At 43.3% G+C, this 19,626-nt stretch overlaps 1 protein-coding gene across 1 annotated transcript in view; it reads left to right on the top strand.

The window, feature by feature from the left end:
- Positions 1 to 19,626, top strand: part of QTGAL (queuosine-tRNA galactosyltransferase) — a 253,960-nt gene that overhangs the window by 174,950 nt on the left and 59,384 nt on the right. The window lies entirely within an intron of this gene.

The following is a 19,626-nucleotide window of genomic DNA, read 5'->3' as shown; positions in this document are numbered from 1 at the left end:
GTTATCCAAGATGTAATGGAGAGGCTGGAGGGAACTGCCTGAAAATGTAGAGCTGTGTTCCAGTAGCCATGTTTCTTGATGATGATTGTATAATGATATAGCTTTCACAGTATGACTGTGTGATTGTGAAAACCTTGTGTCTGATGCTCCTTTTATCTACCTTGTCAACATATGAGAGGAACATATAGAATAAAAATAAAAATAAATTAAAAAATAATAACAATGTACTAAGATTTGCCACGGGTCCATGGGTTAATGGGGCATTCAGCGGCCATTATGGAAAAACTGCAGGGCTTGTAGGATTGACTGTCTCCATTAAGAAATGTTGTAAGGAAGAGGCTTAATCAGGAGAATGTATCTTTAGAAGCAGTCAGGGAAGTTTTTCATGTGTGAACGCTTTCTATTCATACTGATCGAGTTATAAATAAGGAGGAAGAAAGTGTGTATTTTTAGTCTGTGTATTTGTGTTTGGGTTACAGCTGTGTACTACAGAAACCCAGAGATCTTTTCCAAAATACTGCCATAGCACAGAAGTCCAGACAGTGGAGAAAGGGCAGCAGAGGGCTAGAAGAGAAGGGTGGGTAGTTGGAAGATGATGTCTAACACTGGGGGAGACTTTTGGATCCTGCCATCTGAAAGGATGTGTCATATAACTCGTGAGAAAGGGTTTTTCTTTAAAGGGTCCTCAGTGTATCTCCCATTCAGAAACTGCAACCTTGGGCAAGTCACTTAATTGTTCTGAATCTCACCTTCCTTGTCTTCAAAATAGAGGAAATAATAGTACCTACCTTTTGGGGTTGTGAATTTAAAGGAGAGAGGAGAGGAGAGCACTTTGCATGGTGCCTGGAAGGCAGGGGGACTCACTGACCTTGAGAACAATCCTATCAGTAGCCACAAGCATTTATTTCCGAATCAGCTGGTGATTCTGTTCCATTTGTGTGTTTGAGCCTAAAGTTATATTCCTGATTGGGGTAAGAAACAGACTGGCAGATTAGCCAGAGCTTTAACAGGGAGATTCTGGAAATGAGACAGGCTTGGGAGCCTTTGGAAACTCTCAGCAGTGACCTGACATGCCCACGCTGTCCATCACCCCCGGCTCTCCACAGCCATGCACACATGCACAGAAAAGATGCAGAGGGGCCCCATGAAAAGTAAAAGCCGGGCAGACGTAGACCATCTAGACTTCGATTGACTTAACATACATGGAGCTCCTGCTCTAGTGGCTGGTTGTGTACTTTCTTGAAATGTTGGAGCTCAGTTCTTGTCATCCACTGGCCAGCCATGCAAAGAGATAACCCTTAAGAAGTGGGCTTCAAAATAGGAATATTCTTTTCTAAGTAGGAATATTCTTTCCTAAAAATTTCCTAAAACTAAAAGCTGGGCAGAGATAGCAACAGCCATACACCTCAGAGGAAACAGATTCAGACCACAAAGTTAACAAACAAGAAGGAAAAATAAATAGCCAAGTAATAACCTGGAGGTTAGGAGTTGGTAGAATAAAAATCTAGATAATATATTATATAGAAATCCAGTTTTCTTGCAAAAAAAGTAAAATGTGACTTGTGTTCAGGAAAAAGTCAGTGGAAATTGCGGCTGAGTCAGATGTGTTGGGTTCGACAGACCCTAAAGCAACAATTATCAATTCTGTTTGAATTTTACAGTTTCTTTTTGTAGAGATTCTTTCTGTTGCCTCATTGCTGTCATAGTTTCATTTGATGAGTAGCTCTTTTCCATTCCTTTGCAGTTGAGACCACTGCTGTTACAAGACAAGGGCTTTTGTTTTTGTTTTGTTTTCCCATGTTCTACTAGGAGTCAAGTCAGCTCTCAGCAAAGCTGCTGATTTTTGTGCCTTTCCCTACACAGCTACAAAGACCATGGTGACCAAGCTTTGGGGGAAGGGGGTAGGTATGGGAGCAAACCAGCAGGACGCACCATTCTTACCTGAAGTTCAGGTTTTTTTTTCTGAATAACTGCTTCTTAATCTGGTATATGGCTTTGGTCGGTTCTGAGAGTTCTGAAATAGTTTCTCTTGACAATTTGTTCAGTTTTATCATTCCTTTTGGAGGAGACTGTGTGCCAAGCTACTTATTCCAGTATGCTGGAAATCCTGCTCTCCTCATAAACAGGGAAATTTTTCAAGCTTCCTAGCTGCCCGGAATACAATATACCAGAAATGGGATGACTTTTGAAAAGGGGAATGCAATAAGTTGCTAAGGCCATGGAAATGTCCAAAAGCAAGTGTATAGAAATGTCCGATCTAAGGCATCCAGGGAAAGATACTTTGGTTCAGGAAGGCCAGTGACATTCAGGGTTTCCTTCTCCACTGGAAAGGCACATAGCGATCAGGGTGACGTACTAGCTTCCTCTCCAAGCTTCTTGCTTCCTGAAGCTTCCCGGCAGCCCCTCCTTCTTCATCTCCAAAGGTCGCTGGCTGATGGACTCTGGTTCTGTCATCATTCTGTCATGGCTTTAATTGGTAACTGCTGTTACCAGACAAGGACTTTTGTTTTTGTTTTGTTTTCATCGTTATGTGGCTCTCTCCTTAAGCTCAAAAAAAAGGAACTCTCTCCAAAATGTCTCCTCTTTTATAGATGTCCAGTAAACTAATCAAGACCCACATAGAATGGGTAGAGCATGTCTCCATCTAATCAAGTTTTTTTCACCTAATCAAGTTTAATACCCACAGTTGATTGAGTCACATCTCCGTGGAGATAACCTAATCAAGTTTCCAGCCTATAATTCTGAATAGGGATTAGAAGAAACCATTGCTCCCACAAGTTTGATTGGGGTTAAAACATGGCTTTTCTAGGGTACATAAATCCTTTCAAACAGATACAGAAATGAAAACTAAAATGACAGTGATAGTTAGCATTTCACACCCAACAAATTGTCAGAAATAAAAATGTCTGATAGTATTAATATTAGTTAATGTCATGGTCAGGTTCATGTGTCAATTTGGCCAGGTGGTGGTGCCCAGTTGTCTGGTCGGGCAAGTGCTGGCCAGTCTGTTGCTATGAGGACATTTCATGGACTTAAATCATGACCACATTGGCTGCATCCACAGACTTGAGATCTCTGAAAATCAGACTCAGAGTCTCATTGTTAAAGTAGCACCTTTACAACATAAACTGAAATCTCAACCTTGCATGGTGTCTGCCATTAAAGTAAGGGCATTGATTGGAAAGGAGTGGGACCCTGAAAAATGGGATGGCGACATATGGATTGATAATGATGTCAGTGGAGAGGCTGAAACCCAAATCGTGTTGAGTCTTCTCTACCCTGAGAACAAAGCTGCCCCACCTCCAAGCTGCCCTGAGGAGTTGGCCACCCAACCTCTACCTGAAGGGATTAGCCTTTCAGTGCCTGTGAAGCATGTAATTGCCCAGCCCCCACCCCCATGGGGAAACAGCCCTTGCTTCTCTACCTGGAGTGATTAATCCTGTTTCACCAGATGAAACTGCAAACCAGTGCCCTGAAGCTATTGACTTGGAAGATACTTCTAATTCTTTTCATGACCCACCCCCACCCCCACCTATGTCTTTTCTTCCAGACCTATATAACTAGACTAAAGTCCCAACAGGCCCCAAGAGGTGAGGTACAGAGTATCACCCATAAGGAAGTATGTTATACTCCAAAAGAACTGCATGAGTTTTCCAACTTATATAGATAGAAATCAGGGGAATATGTGTGGCAATGGATTTTAAGGGTGTGGGATAATGGTGGGAGGAATATAATGCTGGATCAGGCTGAATTTATTGATATGGGCCCGCTAAGCAGAGATTTTACATTGTCATGGTTAGGGACATGTGTCAACTCTGCCAAGTTGTGGTAGCTGTTTATCTGATTGAGCAAGCGCTGGCCCGTCTGTTGCAATGAGGACATTTCATAGGATTAGGTCATGATCACATCAGCTGCATCCACAGCTGATTCCATTTGTAATCAGCCAAAGGGGAGAGTCTTCTACAATTAGTGATGCTAAATCTAATCACGGGAAGCCTTTTAAGGAGGACTCAGAGGAGACAGGCCCCATTCCTGCTTCAGCTGGTGAGCCTCTCCTGCGGAGTTCATCCAAACCCTCCATCGGAGTCATCGGCTTCACAGCCTGCCCTGTGGATTTGGACTCAGTGTTCCTGCAGTCACGTGAGACACTTTTATAAATTTTATATTTGCAAGTGTTCCCTGTTGATTCTGTTTATCTAGAGAACCCTAACTAATACATGTATTCAATGTTATAGCTCGAGGAGTTAGAAGAGGCATTTGTGTTTGTTTGGATGGTTGGCTGAAACATGGATCAAAAAGTGGCCGACATTACCTGAGGTTGAAATGCCAGAACTGCCCTAGTATAATGTAGATGAGGGGATCCAGAGGCTTAGAGAGATTGGAATGTTAGAGTGGATTTATCATGCAAAGCCTGCTCTTACATCCCAGGAATGTCAAGAGGACACACCTTTTACCAGAACTGTGAGAAATAAATTTGTGAGACTAGCACCATCATCCCTGAAGAGCTCTGTAGTTGCATTTCTTTGTAGGTCAGATATTACTGTGGGAACTGCTGTCACTAAGCTGGAATCTTAAACACAATGGGGATGACAGGATCCCGAGTTGGCAGAAGCCAGGTGGCAGCACTTAATCACCAAAGACGGGGTGGGCATGGCTATTTATAATAGACTGTGAAGTCAAAGCAGGAGTCAGAATAATCTGATTCACAATATAATCTGACTCACAGAGACTTGTGATGTTGGCTAGTAGATCATGGGGTACCTAGAAGTAAAATAGGTAACGGGCAGTCTACTAAATTCTTGTTTGAGTTGTATAAGCAGAAGAATTCTAGGTCAAGTGAACCGAAGTCTAATTTGAATTACCAAAATGAACGCACAGCCCCTTAATCAATTTCCAGATTTGAGGCAGTTAACAGACCCAGAGCCTCTGAATGAAGGGGAGGCCAGGTCCCTTTGGGGGAGGACCCTCTTACACTGCCACAAAGCTATACTGTTAATCTTCCTCCAAGCCTTCCCCAAGGAGACCTATGGACTTTTTTGAGGGTAACTGTGCATTGGGGAAAAGGAAATAATCAGATACTTCAGGGATTATTAAGCACTGGTTCAGAAATGACTTTAATTCCGGGGGACCGAAAATGTCAATCTGGTCCAACAATCAGAGTGGGGACTTGTGGAGGCCAGGTGATCAATGGAGTTTTAGCTCAGGTCCGTCTCACAGTGGGTCCAGTGGGTCCCTAGACCCATTCTGTATTTATTTCTCCAGTTCCAGAATACATAATTGGAACAGACATACTGAGAAGCTGGCAGAATCCCCACATTGGCTCTCTATCTCATGGAGTGAGGACTATGATGGTGGGAAAGGCCAAGGGGAAGCAACTAGAACTGCCCCTACCTAGCAAAATAGTAAATCAGAAGCCATACCAGATTCCTGGAGGGATTGCAGAGATTACTGCCACTCTTAAGGACTTGAAGGATGCAGGGGTGGTGATTCCCACCACACCCCCTTCAACTCTTCCTATTTGGCCTGTGCAGAAAGCAGATGGGTCTTGGAGGATGACAGTAGATTATCATAAACTCAACCAGGTGGTGATTCCAGTTGCAGTTGTCATTCCAGATGTAATATCATTGCTTGAGCAAATCAGTATATCTCCTGGTACCTGGTATGCAGCTATTGATCTGGCAAACACTTTTTTCTCAATAGCTATTAGGACCATCAGAAAGAGTTTGCTTTCAGCTGGCAAGGTAAGCAATATACTTTCACTGTTCTACCTCATGGGTATATTTCCCTCCCACAAGACATCACACTGGTCCATTATATTGATATCATGTTGATTGCATCTAGTGAGCAAGAATTAGCAACTACTCTAGACTTTTTGGTAAAGGCATTTGGATGTCAGAGGATGGGAGATAAATCCAACAAAAATACAGGGGCCTTCCACCTCAGTGAAATTTCTGTCCAGTGGTGTGGAGCATGTCAAAATATCCCTTCCAAAGTGAAGGATGAGTTGCTGCAATTGGCCCTTCCTACAACTAGAGGCACATAATCTAGTTGGTCTCTTTAGGTTTTGGTGACAACATATTCATCATTTGCGTGTGCTACTCTGGACCATTGAACAAGTGACCAGAAAAGCAGCTAATTTTGAGTGGGAACCTACAAGAGGAGGCTCTGTGGCAGGTCCAGTCTGCGGTACAGATTGCTTTGCCACTTGGACAATATGATCCAGCAGATTCAATGGTGCTGGAAGTGTCAGTGGAAAATAGAGATGCTATCTGGAGCCTTTGGCAGGCCCCTATAGGAGAATCACAATGCAGACCCTTAGGATTTTGGAGCAAAACCTTACCATCTGCTGCAGATAACTACTCTGCTTTTGAGAAACAGCTTTTGGCCTGCTATTAGGCCTTAGTAGAGACTGAACGCTTAACTCTGGGCCACCAAGTTACCATGAGACCTGAGTTGCCTGTCATGAGCGAGGTGTTGTCTGAGCCACCAAGCCATAAAGTTGGGCGTGTGCAGCAGCACTCTATTTTAAAATGGAAATGGTATATACGAGATAGGGCCAGAGCAGGTCCTGAAGGCACAGGTAAATTACATGAGGAAGCGACCCAAATGCCCTTGTTCCCCACTCGTGCCACATTACTTTCTCCTTCTCAGATCAGAGCTGTGGCCTCTTGGAGAGTTCCTTACAGTGAATTGACTGAAGAAGAGAAAACTCAGACCTGGTTTACAGATGGTTCTGCACGATATGCAGGTACCACCTAAAAGTGGACAGCTGTAGCAGTACAGTCCCTTTCTGGGGTGTCCTTGAAGGACAGTGGTGAGGGGAAATCCTCCCAGCAGGTAGAACCTCGAGCAGTGCACTTGGTTGTTCATTTTGCTTGGAAGGAGAATTAGCCAGAGGTGCGTTTGTATACTGATTCATGGGCTGTTGCTCATGGTTTGGCTGGATGGTCAGAGTTGGAAAGACCATAATTGGAAAATTGGTGACAAACAGGTCTGGGGAAGACGTATGTGGATAGACCTTTCTGAGTGGGCTAAAAACATGAACATATTTGTGTCCCAAGTGAATGCGCACCGGAGGGTGACTTCAGCAGAGGAAGGTTTTAATAATCAAGTGAATAAGGTGACCCGTTCTGTGGATACCAGTCAGCCTCTTTCCCCAGCCACTGCTGTCATTGCCCATTGGGCTCATGAACAAGGTGGTCATGGTGGTAGGGATGGAGGTTATGCATGGGCTCAGCAGTATGGACTTCCACTCACTAAGGCTGACCTGGCTACAGCCACTGCTGAGTGCCCAGTCTTCCAGCAGCAGAGACCCACCCTCAGCCCCCGATATGGCACCATTCCCCAAGGTGACCAGCTGGCTACATGGTGGCGGGTTTATTGCATTGGACCACTCCCTTCATGGAAGGGGCAGCGATTTGTCTGGATGGGTCTGAGTCTAGGAGCTAGGGCATGAGAATGGCTGTTCAGAGAAGTCACTTGACGGCTTCCTGGCCCATTGGAGCCCTGGCGCCCTGTGGTGGCCACTGTGCTATAATGACTGTCCCAGCCCCTGCATCTGGGACGTATCACCTTGCTCTGTGGTCTGGGGATGGCCATGGGGCCCTCACGATGACAGGAGCACTCAGGACTTGGGACCTCTACCGCTTGCCAGGGGAGAGGGCGGAGTCCATGTAACCTCCAAAGCAGGACCTGGGTCATCCTCTGAGGGAGACTAGGCTCCATGTCCTGCAAGGGAGGCTGAGGCCGGAGTGTGGGGCATACCCGAGGCCATGCAGAAGGACGTCTGGGCTGGGCCTAGGCTCTGCCGTGGCCTTACCTTTCAACCAGTCACTGCACACAGAGTGCAGGGCCCCCGTCCCCAGGCAGTGCTGTGCGCAGGGAAGACCCCTTTGTGGGAGCAGTTCCATCCCTCACCAAACACCGGGGCAGCCAGTGTCTGCCTTGTGGAGCTGTGACCTCAGTGCCCCGAGTGCTTCTGCTCCGGCACACCAAGTGAGGGCAGCGGCCCCGTGGAGCCCTGAAGCGCCCGCGCCACTGCCTGAGCTGTGCTGGTCTTGGTGAGAAGCTGAGTTTGGTCCTTCTGCCTTGAGTGGATCCTGGAGTCCCTGGTTCTGCTGGGATCAGTCTCCCTTCAGATTGGTGTGGCTTCTCCCAGTCAGGCTGGGGGCTGGGAGAGTCTGTCCCCGCCTCAGGACCCGAGTCCTCCCTGTGAAGGTGGAAATAGCCCCGTCCACCCACCCGGACTCAGGGTGGAAGGACCACATGCACTGAGCACCCAGCCTGGCCTCAGCGCAGCCCAGTGTGATGGAGTTGCTGCTGCTTCCCCAATATCCTCCTGCCCCCTTTGTAGGACTGAAGCTTTTACTTCCTTCTTCTGCCTCAGGGTTGTATTTCTCCCTGGTCTTTCTTCCCAGTCTGTCTGGAAATGCTTAAATGGAATTATGGTGTTCATTCTTGCAGAGACCCAGCCAACTGATTTGGTGGCACAGATGCTTCATCTCATCCCTCATGGGGAAATCAGCCTTCCCCCGAGCTCCCCCCCCGGTGGCAGACCCTCGCATTCACTCACCCGATACCCCTCCGAAAGGCTCTCTGCCTGGGAGCAAGGCCATAAGTGCTGTCTCCCCCTGTGTCGTCACATGGGTCTGACACTGAACCTGCCACACAACAGAGTTTCTGGCAGTGATTCCTGGGAAAGACTGAAAACTTTGCTTCTCCTCATACTGGACCTGGCCAGCAGCTGCCACGGGAGGTCAGCACGTTTTCCTTAGACAAAGGGCATGCGTGTGATTCCCGAATGCCCCAGTGTGTGATGCTGCCCGGCACTCTCCTCCAGTGCTGGGTGGGCCACTGTGGTGGGCAGTGGAGAGAATTCATGTGGGCCACAGGCCACTCCTTGCTGGGAACATGCTCAGTGCTTAGACCTTTTCCACCTTCTGTGGGAAGAATGTTACCAGTCTCGGGTGACAGAGGAGGAGACTGAGGTTCAGAGTGATGGGGTTGTGTGCTCAAGTCAGCAGTGTGTGCACATAGGCATGTGTATGTGCTCACACATACACTTGTGCCGTCCTGGTCCATGCAGTGCTGTCTCCAATATGTATGTTTTAAGTTAGCTGAGTAATGTGTGCAAGCATTCTCTTGCACACATGTACACAAGCACACTCATGCATACCCTACTCTGGTTGCATGCAGTGACACCTCCAGACCAGCAGCCTGGAGCCAGCCTGGCACCACCAACCCTAATATGTATGTCTTAAGTTAGCTGAGTAATGTGTGCAAGCATTCTCTTGCACACATGTACACAAGCACACTCACGCATACCCTACTCTGGTTGCATGCAGTGATCACCTCCAGACCAGCAGCCTGGAGCCAGCCTGGCACCACTAGCCCTAATCGTAATCGCTCTCTCACTGACAGACACCCATGATCACAGGTGCAGAGCTACAGTGGGGGAATACTCACAGTCTCACATGCACATCCGTGTGCAGTTGGCTCCACACCACTATGACTGCAGGTGGCCTGGCACCACTGGCCTGTTCATGACTCAACATGAGCAACCAGCAAGGACTCAAAGCAGCCTCATCAGGAGAACTGGGGATCTTTGCCAACTTGAAGAGCAGGAAGCTGTAAGAAATATCACAAATTGTTGTTACAAACAGAAAAAGGGCTTTAGAAAGGCTTCCCTACACACCTGTGTGTGTTTGGCATGTCCTAAGCATGCTGGAGACGTGGCACTGGTGGGCTGTCCTGGCTGGGAGCCCTGTGTCTACTCTGAGCTGCCAGGACCTGCACCTCGGTGTGTGATATGTATTCTTGGAGCCTCATGGGTCAGCACCAGGCCCTGTGGGTCTCACATGTCCTGCAGCAGAAATGATTACCATTTAAATCTTCTAGATCTGCCAGCAACATACTGAAGTGCAAACTGTTGCTTTCTCAGGCCTTGTTCCCTTTAGTTGAAATCATGCTTTTCGTGTCAACAGAGATCCTTGGTTTGGCTGCTGCTATTTCTGAAAATCAGCCACACTGGGTTACACGAGCCCCAGCCCTCTGAGTGCCCACTCATAACCTTGCTAGGCTAACTGAGCTCGACCCCTCTGTTCTGTTTCTTAGCTTGGATCAACAGAAAGGCCCGGACAGAGCATTAGGCCTCAGTGAGGGCGAATACTCTCAGAGCCATGGTTGACAAAGAGGTGAACACATGAGATTTGGAAGAAGCAGGTGCCCTGTGACTCCCATACTTAGGTACCTGCAAACAGCACCAGGAAACGGGGGCCGGGACTAGTCTGCTTGCAGCAGCAGGCAGCTCCGTGCTTGGGGCTTGTCTGCACAGCTGTGGGAAAGTCCCTGAGTGGTGGGCAGCACTGGGGTCATCGCCAGCTGAGAGAGGTCATAGAGTGGGGCCAGGACTTATGCTTAGAGTGGCCCCAAGTCCTCCTGATTTAGGACGTCACTAAGTCTCAGCATCCTCGGCTTCTAATGTCTCCCCTTTGGCTGATCTCTAGGCCCGGGGTAAGCCTGGCTCAGTGTTGAAGGAGTTCCTCGTAACAGAGGCAGTGTGCAAAGACAGAGAGAGGTGGTTTTTCTTTTCTCATTGTTATTTGTTTCTTTTAGTTCTTGATATTCAAGGAATTCTCTGTCAGAATACAGGCTGAAGGTACAGAGACTTCAGTGACCACACATGGTAAGGAATACAGCCTTTGCAAAAAATAAATAAATTTGGGAGAATCGCTTAACAGCCTTCAGCAAACAAAGACAGAATCCCAAAACCCCAGCAAACCCTAGATGTTGAAGATTAAACCATGTCACCCACAAAAGGCGTATTCAAATCTTAACCCACATCCCTGTGGTTGTGTGAGTCCATTTGCAGAGAGGACCTTTGAGGATGTTACTTTAAAGGTGTGGCCAAAGTGGATCAGGGTGTGTTTTAACCCATACAACTGGCCTTACAAAGAGGGAATTTGGACACGGTGAGTCAGATGAAGGGGGAAGTCAGAAGAATCCAAAGAAGTGTGAGACAACCACGTGCTGGAGGACGGCCATCACCAGAACTCCTCCAGCCCTGGGAGAAAGCACGGCCTCACTGACATCTGGGCTTTGGACTCCTAGTTTGCAAAACTATGATGCAGTAAGTACTTGTTGTTTAAACTGACCCATTTCGTGGTATTTGTCATAGAAGTCCTGGCAAACTAAGACAATATGGAAGGGAGAATAATTGGATTTCCACAGTTACCAAGTAATAGTCAAATGTCCAGTTTTCAAGAGGGAAAAAAAAAGCATACCAAAAAAAAAAAAAAAGGCGGGAAAAGATGGTCTACAAAGGAACAAAACAAAGCAGCAGAAACCATCCCTGAAGAAGTCTCAACTTTAGACTCACTAGACAAAGGCTTTAAAACATCTGTCTTAAATACAGAATGCTAAAGGAAAATGTGGCCAAAGAACAAAAGAAAACCAGGATAAAGACAGGTGAACAAAATCCATATATTAACAAAGAGAAATCATATTCAAAGAACCAAACAAATTCTGAAACTGAAATGGACAGAAATGAAAAATTCACAAGTTCAACAGCAGATTTGAGCAGGCAGGAGAAAAAGTCAGAGAATTTGAAGAAAGCACAATTGAAATTATTCAGCCTAAGGAGCAGAAATAAAAGAGAATGAAGTAAGGTGAACTGAACCTAAGGCACCTACGGGATACCATCAGGTAACCGAAATTATGCATTATGGAGTCCCAAAAAGGATTTCATCAAAATTAAAATCTTTTATATATCAAAGGACATTGTGCTGGTTTGAAGCTGTTATGTACCAAAAGCCATGTTCTTTGAATCAGTCTTGTGGGACCAGACTGATTGTTGGGTGGGACGTGGGACCTTTTGATTCGATGGAGACGTGACCCCTCCCATTTAAGATTATTAATTTGTTTACTGGAGTCCTTAAAAGAGCTGACACAGAGAGCTGAGAGCTGACGCAGAGAGCAGACGCCTAGGCACAGATGCTTAGAGATGCTGAGAGAGCCAATACAGAGAGCAGACGCCTAGGCACAGATGCTTAGAGATGCTGAGAGAGCAGATGCCTAGGTGACAAAGATGCTTGGAGAGCCGACATGGAAAGCCACTGGAATCAGAAAGCAGTGCAACCCAGGAGCAGAGGACCAGGAGATGCCAGCCATGGCAAACATTTTCTTATGTATTTTCTTCTAGAAGTTTTGTAGGTCTAGTTGTTATGTTCAGATCTATGATCCATTTTGAGGAAATTTTTGTGTATGGTGTGAGGTAAGATTGTGTTCCAGCTCAGCTCTTGGATGGCTTAGGTCAGGGCAGCCCAAAGACCAAGGGATAGATTAAGCACGGAGTTAGACATGAATTTTACTACGACTTAGGAATGGGAGAAGGTCTTCCACAGTGGCAGCCAGCTGTGGAAAATTAAGGTTAGCACACTGCAGAGGGGGCAGGGGAGTGCAAGGGTTTACAAGGGTTTAGGACGAGGGTGTGAACACAGATTCAGCAGGGCCTTGTGACCTGGGGTCTGGAGGTTTGTTATCGGGAGGAGAGTGTCAGTGCTTGTTTACGAGGCTATCTGTACATCCTTCCGCCATGAGGAGGTCTGATAACCTTCGATTCTGTCCCGTCTTGTAGATGGCTGCATGCACCGACCTGCTCTCTATATGGAGGGAAGGCTCTCAATATCGAGGGGAATCCCAGGCCCTGGGTCCCCACAGTCCACTCCCGTGCAGTAGACTGCACTGACTGGGATGGACGTTGCATCCATTCTCCACAACAGCAGTGTAAGAGACAACAGAACCCGAGGAGTTCCCCACACAGTGGCAACAACCCCACATAGAGATGCCGCCATGGCCAAGAAAGGGAACTAAGCTGTTTAGACAGCGGGTCTACTATAATTGATCAATATCATGTGTGTGATTCAAGCCTTGTGAAACATTGTGTGAGTGACCAGGATAAATATGCAGCCCTGCACAGTAATCAAGGCACGGGTGCCGTCATGTGCTGCAGGGAGGATACGGGGCCATTCTGTTTTGTAAAACGACTTTCCTAGGCTGCATGGTTTCTTCATTTAGCAAGGAGATAGCCATTTTGGAATCATTAAGTGCCTGGACGGTGTGCTTGGCTAAAGCTGCCACATGTTCTTCAGTAACGAATGTCGCTCCACCTGGTACAAGAATGGCTAAAGGGTAGTACCACCAGGGAGTGTGTTTTATTCTGCATCTACTTCAAACATTTCCCGATTACTAAGGATATGGGGTAAAGAATCTTTAGAAGGTAGCGGGGACGTAGGGCTGTCCCCATGTACAATGTCCTGTCCAGTCGTCAGGTAAATAGGACCAACCATATTGCCCACAGGTCCATAGCCCTCCCTTGGGGGAAGGATATGTCTTGTTGGTTGGAGATATCTTTCCAGTGGAAAAGACTAGTGTTTTATAGTTTAAAAGTAGAAGTACACAATTTGGGGGGGTAGCCACCCCACATCATGAGTTCTATCAAGTTGTTCCATACAGGCAGGGGCAACATTGTCTACTGCTATGGCCTCTGCCGTCAGCCACCCTAAGCCATCAAATAGAGCATACCTCAGTGCAGGTTGGGGCTGGTTCCCTTGCTAGGGAGAGAGGTAAGCCCTGGTCTTGTTATAGGACAGTAGTCTTTTTTTTTTATTTTTTTTTTAGCATTCATAATGTGACTGTGTGATTGTGAAAACCTTGTGTCTGATGCTGCTTTTATCTGTGGTATGGACAGATGAGTAAAACAGAGGGATTAAAAATAAATAAATAATGGGGGAACAAATGTTAAAATTAAAAAATAAATAGATGGGAATACTAGTGGTCAGTGAGAGGGAGGGGAAGAGGTATGGTATGTATGAGTTTTTCTTTTTTCTTTTTATTTCTTTTTCTAGAGTGATGCAAATGTTCTAAAAAATGATCATGGTAATGAATATACAACTATGTGATGATATTATGAGCCATTGATTGTACCCCATGTATGGAATGTTTTTATGTTAAGAATGTATGTGCTTATATGTTGTATCAATAAAAATTTTAAAAAAAGAATCAATTATGCTCTGAACAAACTAAAAAAAAAGAAAATGAACATTACACTTAGAATTACCAAAAAAAAGGATATCTTGGTTAACTTATCCATAGGCATGTTTAAATAAAGTATCAAATAATCATTGTAAAACCTATGTTTGCATAGTAAGTTTCATAAACCAATTTAAAATTAAGGCAACAAGGAAAGAAATCTATGAATTCAGATATCAGTGTTTCTTAAATTATAAATATTAAACACTAACTCAAATACCATTTGATCCGCTGTCAAAACTGTGAATGTTCTCAGAATATCAGGTAGAAAGTTATTACAGATATCAACATTGCTATAGTAGTGACCTATGTAACTAAACATTTTCCTGATTTCAGGAAAATATAAAGATACAAGTGTTTTTACAATTAACATATGAAAATCTTAACCAACAAAACTGGATATTTTAGTTGGCTTATCCATAGGCATATTTAAATAAAATATCTAAATAATCATTGTAAAGCCTGTTTGTACAATATGTTTCATAAACCAATTTAAAATTAAAGCCAGCAAGGAAAAAAATCTACAGATACAGACATCAAAGTCTCTTAAATTCTAAATATTAAACATTATCTTAAATACCATTTAACTATCAAAAGTCTGTATTCTCAAAATATCAAGTAGAAAGTTATTACAACTATCAACTTTGCTATAGTAATGACCTATGTTACTAAACATTTTTAAAGTTCTGGTTTCAGAAATCTGTCTTATTACATATTACTATAGCTGCCTATAGTTTTTAAATGGTTTTTTTTTAATTGTAAAATATAACATATACAAAGCAAAGAAAGAAAAAAGCAATAGTTTTCAAAGCACACTTCAGCAAGCAGCTACAGAACAGGTCCCAGAGTTTGTCATGGGCTACCATTCCACCATCTTAGATTTTTCCTAATAACTGCTCCAAAACACTGGAGGCTAGAGGAAATATTAATATAGTGACTCAGTAGCCACACTCATTGGTTAAGCCCATTTTCTCTGTTATATCTCCTCCCTCTCCTCTAATTCCTCTCCCACCCTCTAGGGATCCTTGGGGAATGCCCCTTGACTTCTTCATGCTGAGAAGGGGTGTCCACGCTGAAGGATGGGGGATGTAGTTAGTTGATAATCCTGGGGAGGCTGGTCCCTCTGGGTTTCAGGACTTATCTGACCCAGGAGTCCTCTGGGAATTATATGTTCCAGGAAGGCAAACTTAGTGCATGAAGCCTTCAGAGAGTCTCAGTGGGAACCCCAGGTGATCTTAAGAGACAACAGAATTAACATACTTCTTGTATGGTATATGAGTTGTATCTCAATAAAACTTTTAAAAATTAAAAAAAAAAAGAGACAACAGAAATGATGTTGATTGGGGTGTAGCACTCTCTAACACCTGTTAACTATTGGCCATGGCATGCATTTTTAGTTTTCCCCTTATATCCCTCTACCATAGACTCCTTGTCCACTATTGAACCATTGAAATAATTCATGTGAGAATTTATTTATTATAATAAATTTAATCATTGAGATATATGGCAGTGTACATCCCCCTTTCAGTCTATTCACCTTCAATGTGGCAGTGTTACTTATAAACCTGCTAATTAGTTACCATCACTTCTATTGGTCCCCTTGCATTTAAGTTGAACCTCTTTGGGTGACCTTTCTTGTCTCTAGCTTCTGACTAACTCTAGATCTGCTGTATTCTATTGTGTAGCTTCTGAGATTTTTGCCAGTGTCATAATAATGAAATTGTGCAGTAGCTGTCCTTTTGTGTCTGACGTATTTCATCCAGCATTATGTCCTCAAGGTTCATCCACATTGTCATATGGATGAACATCGTATGACATCATTTCATCTTACCTGCTGCATAATATTCCATCATATACATCACATTTTGTTTATCCACTCATCTGTTGATAATTACTTGGATTGTTTCCATCTCTTAGCAATTGTGAATAGTGCTGTTGTGAACAGTGGTCTGCAAATGTCTGTTCATGTCACTGCCCTCAACTCTTCTGGGTATATACCAAGTATTGGTATTACCGAGTCACAGGACAACTCACTATTTAGTTTTCTGAGGAACCGCCAAACTGTCTTCCATAGTGGCTTCACCAATGTACAGTCCGACCAGTAGTGAATAAGTGTTCCAGTTTCTCCACATCTTCTGCCTCATTTGTAGTTTCCTGTTTGTTCAGTAGCAGCCATTCTTAAAGGTATGAGGTGATAGCTTATTGATGTCTTAATTTATATCTCCCTTATAGCCAGTGAAGATGAGCAGCTCTTGATGTGCTTTGTAGCCACCTGTACTTGCTCTTCAGAAAATTATTTATTCATGTCCTCTGCCCATTTTATAATTAGGTTGTTTGTTCTTTTACTGTTTAGCTGTATAATTTCTTTTTGAACACAGGATATCAAGCCTTTATCCAGTGTGTGGTTTCCAAATATTTTCTCCCCCTGAATTGGCTGCCTCTTCACCTTTTTAACCAAGTTCTTTGAGGCACAGAAGCTCTTGATCTTAAGGAGGAGTTCCCATTTGTCTATTTTTCCTTTCACTGCTTGTGCTTTAGATGTAAAGTTTAAAAAGCTACCTCCTATTACTAGATTTTGAAGGTGTTTCCCTGCACTTTTTTGTAGAAGTTTTATGTTACTAGCTCTTACATTTAGTTCTTTAACCCATTTTGAATCACTTTTTGTATAGAATATAAGGTCTTCATTCATTCTTTGGCTATTGATATCCAGTTCTCCCATGCCCATTTATTGAAAAGACTATTCTGTCCTAGTTGAGTGGGGTTGGCATCCTTATTGAAAATCAGTTGTCCATAAATTTTATGATCTATCTCTGCACTCTCAATTCTATTCCATTGGTCAATTCTTCTATCTTTGTGCCAATACCATGCTGTTTTAACCACTGTGGCTTTATAGTAAACTTTAAAGTCGGGAGGTGATAGTCCTCTCACTTCGCTCTTCTTTTTGGGGTGTATCTCTAGCTATTCGGGATTTCTTTCCCTTCCATATAAATTTGATAAGCAGCTTTTCCAGATCTTCAAATTAGGTTGTTGGGATTTTGATTAGTATTACATTGAATCTGTAGATCAATTTGGGTAGAATTGACATCTTGTCAACAATTCATCTATTTAGGTCATTTTTTATTTCTTTAGCTATTTTTTTTAATTTTCTGTGTGTAAGTCCGTCACATCCCTTGTTAGGCTTATTCCTAGAAACCTGATTTTTTTGGCCACTATTTTGAATGGAATTTTTTCCTTAATTGTCACTTCAGATAGGTCTTGTGTATAGAAACATTACTGATTTTTGTACATTAATTTTATATCCTGACACTTTGCTGAATTTGTTTATTAGCTCGAGTAGTTTTACTGTAGATTTCTCAAGGTTTTCTAAGTATAGGATCATGTCATTTGTAAATGATGAAAGTTTTACTTCTTCCTTTCCTATTTAGATGCCTTTTCTTTCTTTCTCCTGTCTGATCACTCCAGCTGGGACAGTGGGGACAATAGGCATCTTTGTCTCTCGATCCTGATCTTAGAGGGAGTGTTTTCAGTTTCTCATCAAGTAGGATACTGGCTATGGGTTTTTCATATACACTGTTTATGAATGTTTCCTTCAGTTCTTACCTTTTGAAGTGTTTTTAGCCAGAAAGGATGCTGAATTTTGTTGACTGCTCTTTCAGCATCAATCAATACAATCATGTGCTTCTTCCCTTTCAATTTGTTAATGTGCTGTATTACATTGGTTTTCTTATGTTGAACCACCTTTGCATTCCTAGTATGAATTCCACTTTGCATTCCTAGTATGAATTCCACTTTGTCATGGTGTGTAATATTTTTCATATGGTGTTGGATATGGTTTTGCTAGTATTTTGTTAAGAATTTTTGCATCTGTGTTCATTAGTGTATTAATTAGGGTTCTCTAGAGAAACAGAATCAATAGGAAACACTCGCAAATATAAAATTTATAAAAGTGTCTCATGTAACTGTGGGAATGCAGAGTCCAAAATCCACAGGGCAGGCTGTGAAGCCAACGATTCCAATGGAGGGTCTGGACGAACTCCACAGGGCAGGTTTGCTGGTCGAAGCAGGAAGAGAGCCTGTCTCTTATAAATCCTCCTTAAAAGGCTTCCAGTGATTATATTAAGCATCACTCATTGCAGAAGACACTCCCCTTGGCCAACTACAAATGGAATCAGCTGTGGATGCAGCTGACATGATCATGATTTAATTCTATGAAACGTCCTCATAGCAACAGACAGGCCACCACTTGCCCAACCAGACAAACAGGTACCACCACTGGGCCAAGTTGACACATGAACCTGACCATGACAATTAGAGATTGGCCTGTAGGTTTCCTTTTTTGTGGCATCTTTGTCCAGTTTTGGTATTAGAATAATGTTAGATTCATAAAAAGAGTTAGTTAGCATTCCTTTTTCCTCAATTTTTTGGAAAACTTTGAGCAGAATTGGTGTTGGTTCTTTTTGGAATGTTTGATAAAATTCCCCGGTGAAGCCATCTGGCCCTCGCTTTTCTTTGTAGGAAGAGTTTTGATGACTCATTGAATCTCTTTACTTGTGATTGGTTTGTTAAGATCTTCTGTTTCTTCCTGAGTCAATGTAGCTTGTTTGCGTGTCTCCAGAATTTGTCCATTTCATCTAAATTGTCTAGTTTGTTGGCATATAGTTGTTCATAATATCCTCTTACGATTTTTTAAATTTCTACAGAGTCTATGGTAACGACCTCCCTCTCGTTTCTGATTTTGTTTATTTGCAGCCTCTCTCTTTTTGTTTTGTTGGTCTTGCTGGTGACACATTGATTTTACTGATTTTCTAAAAAGAACCAACTTTTGGTTTTATTGATTCTTTCTATTGTTCTTTTGTTCTCCCACTCATTTATCTCTGCTTTAGTCTTTGTTATTTCTCTTCTCTTATTTGCTTTGTGGTTAGTTGGCTTTGTTCTTTCTCAAGTTCCTCCAGGTTTCCAGTTAAGTCTTCGATTTTTGCTCTTTCTTGTTTTTTAATATAGGCATTTAGGGCAGTAAATCTCCCTCTCAGCACAGCCTTTCCTGCATCCCATAAGTTCTGATAAGTTGTAGTCTCATTTTCATTCATCTCCAGATAGGTACTCATTTCTCTAGCAATTTCTTCTTTGACCCACTGGTTGTTTAAGAGTGTGTTATTTAATCTCCATATATTTGTGAAAGTTCTCCTTCTTTGGTGATTATTGATTTCCAGCTTCATTACATTGTTATCAGAGAAAGTGCTTTGAATAATTTCAATCTTTTTAAATTTATAAAGACTGTTTTGTGCCCTTGCATATGATCTATCCTGGAGAATGTTCCATGAGCACTAGAGAAGAATGTGTATCCTGTTGTTTTGGGGTGTAACGACCTATATATGTCTGTTAGGTCTAATTCATTTGTCAAATTAAGTTCTCTATTTCCTTGTTGATCTTCTGTCTGGTTGCTTTATCTATAGAGGAGAGTGGTGTATTGAAGTCTCCTACTATTGTTGAAACATCTGTCACTCCCTTCAGTTTTCCCAGTGTCTGTCTCATGTACTT

This window comes from Tamandua tetradactyla, chromosome 6, assembly GCF_023851605.1.
Source record: "Tamandua tetradactyla isolate mTamTet1 chromosome 6, mTamTet1.pri, whole genome shotgun sequence".
In the NCBI taxonomy this organism is placed as follows: domain Eukaryota; kingdom Metazoa; phylum Chordata; class Mammalia; order Pilosa; family Myrmecophagidae; genus Tamandua; species Tamandua tetradactyla.
This window is presented reverse-complemented; position numbering and strand designations above follow the sequence as displayed.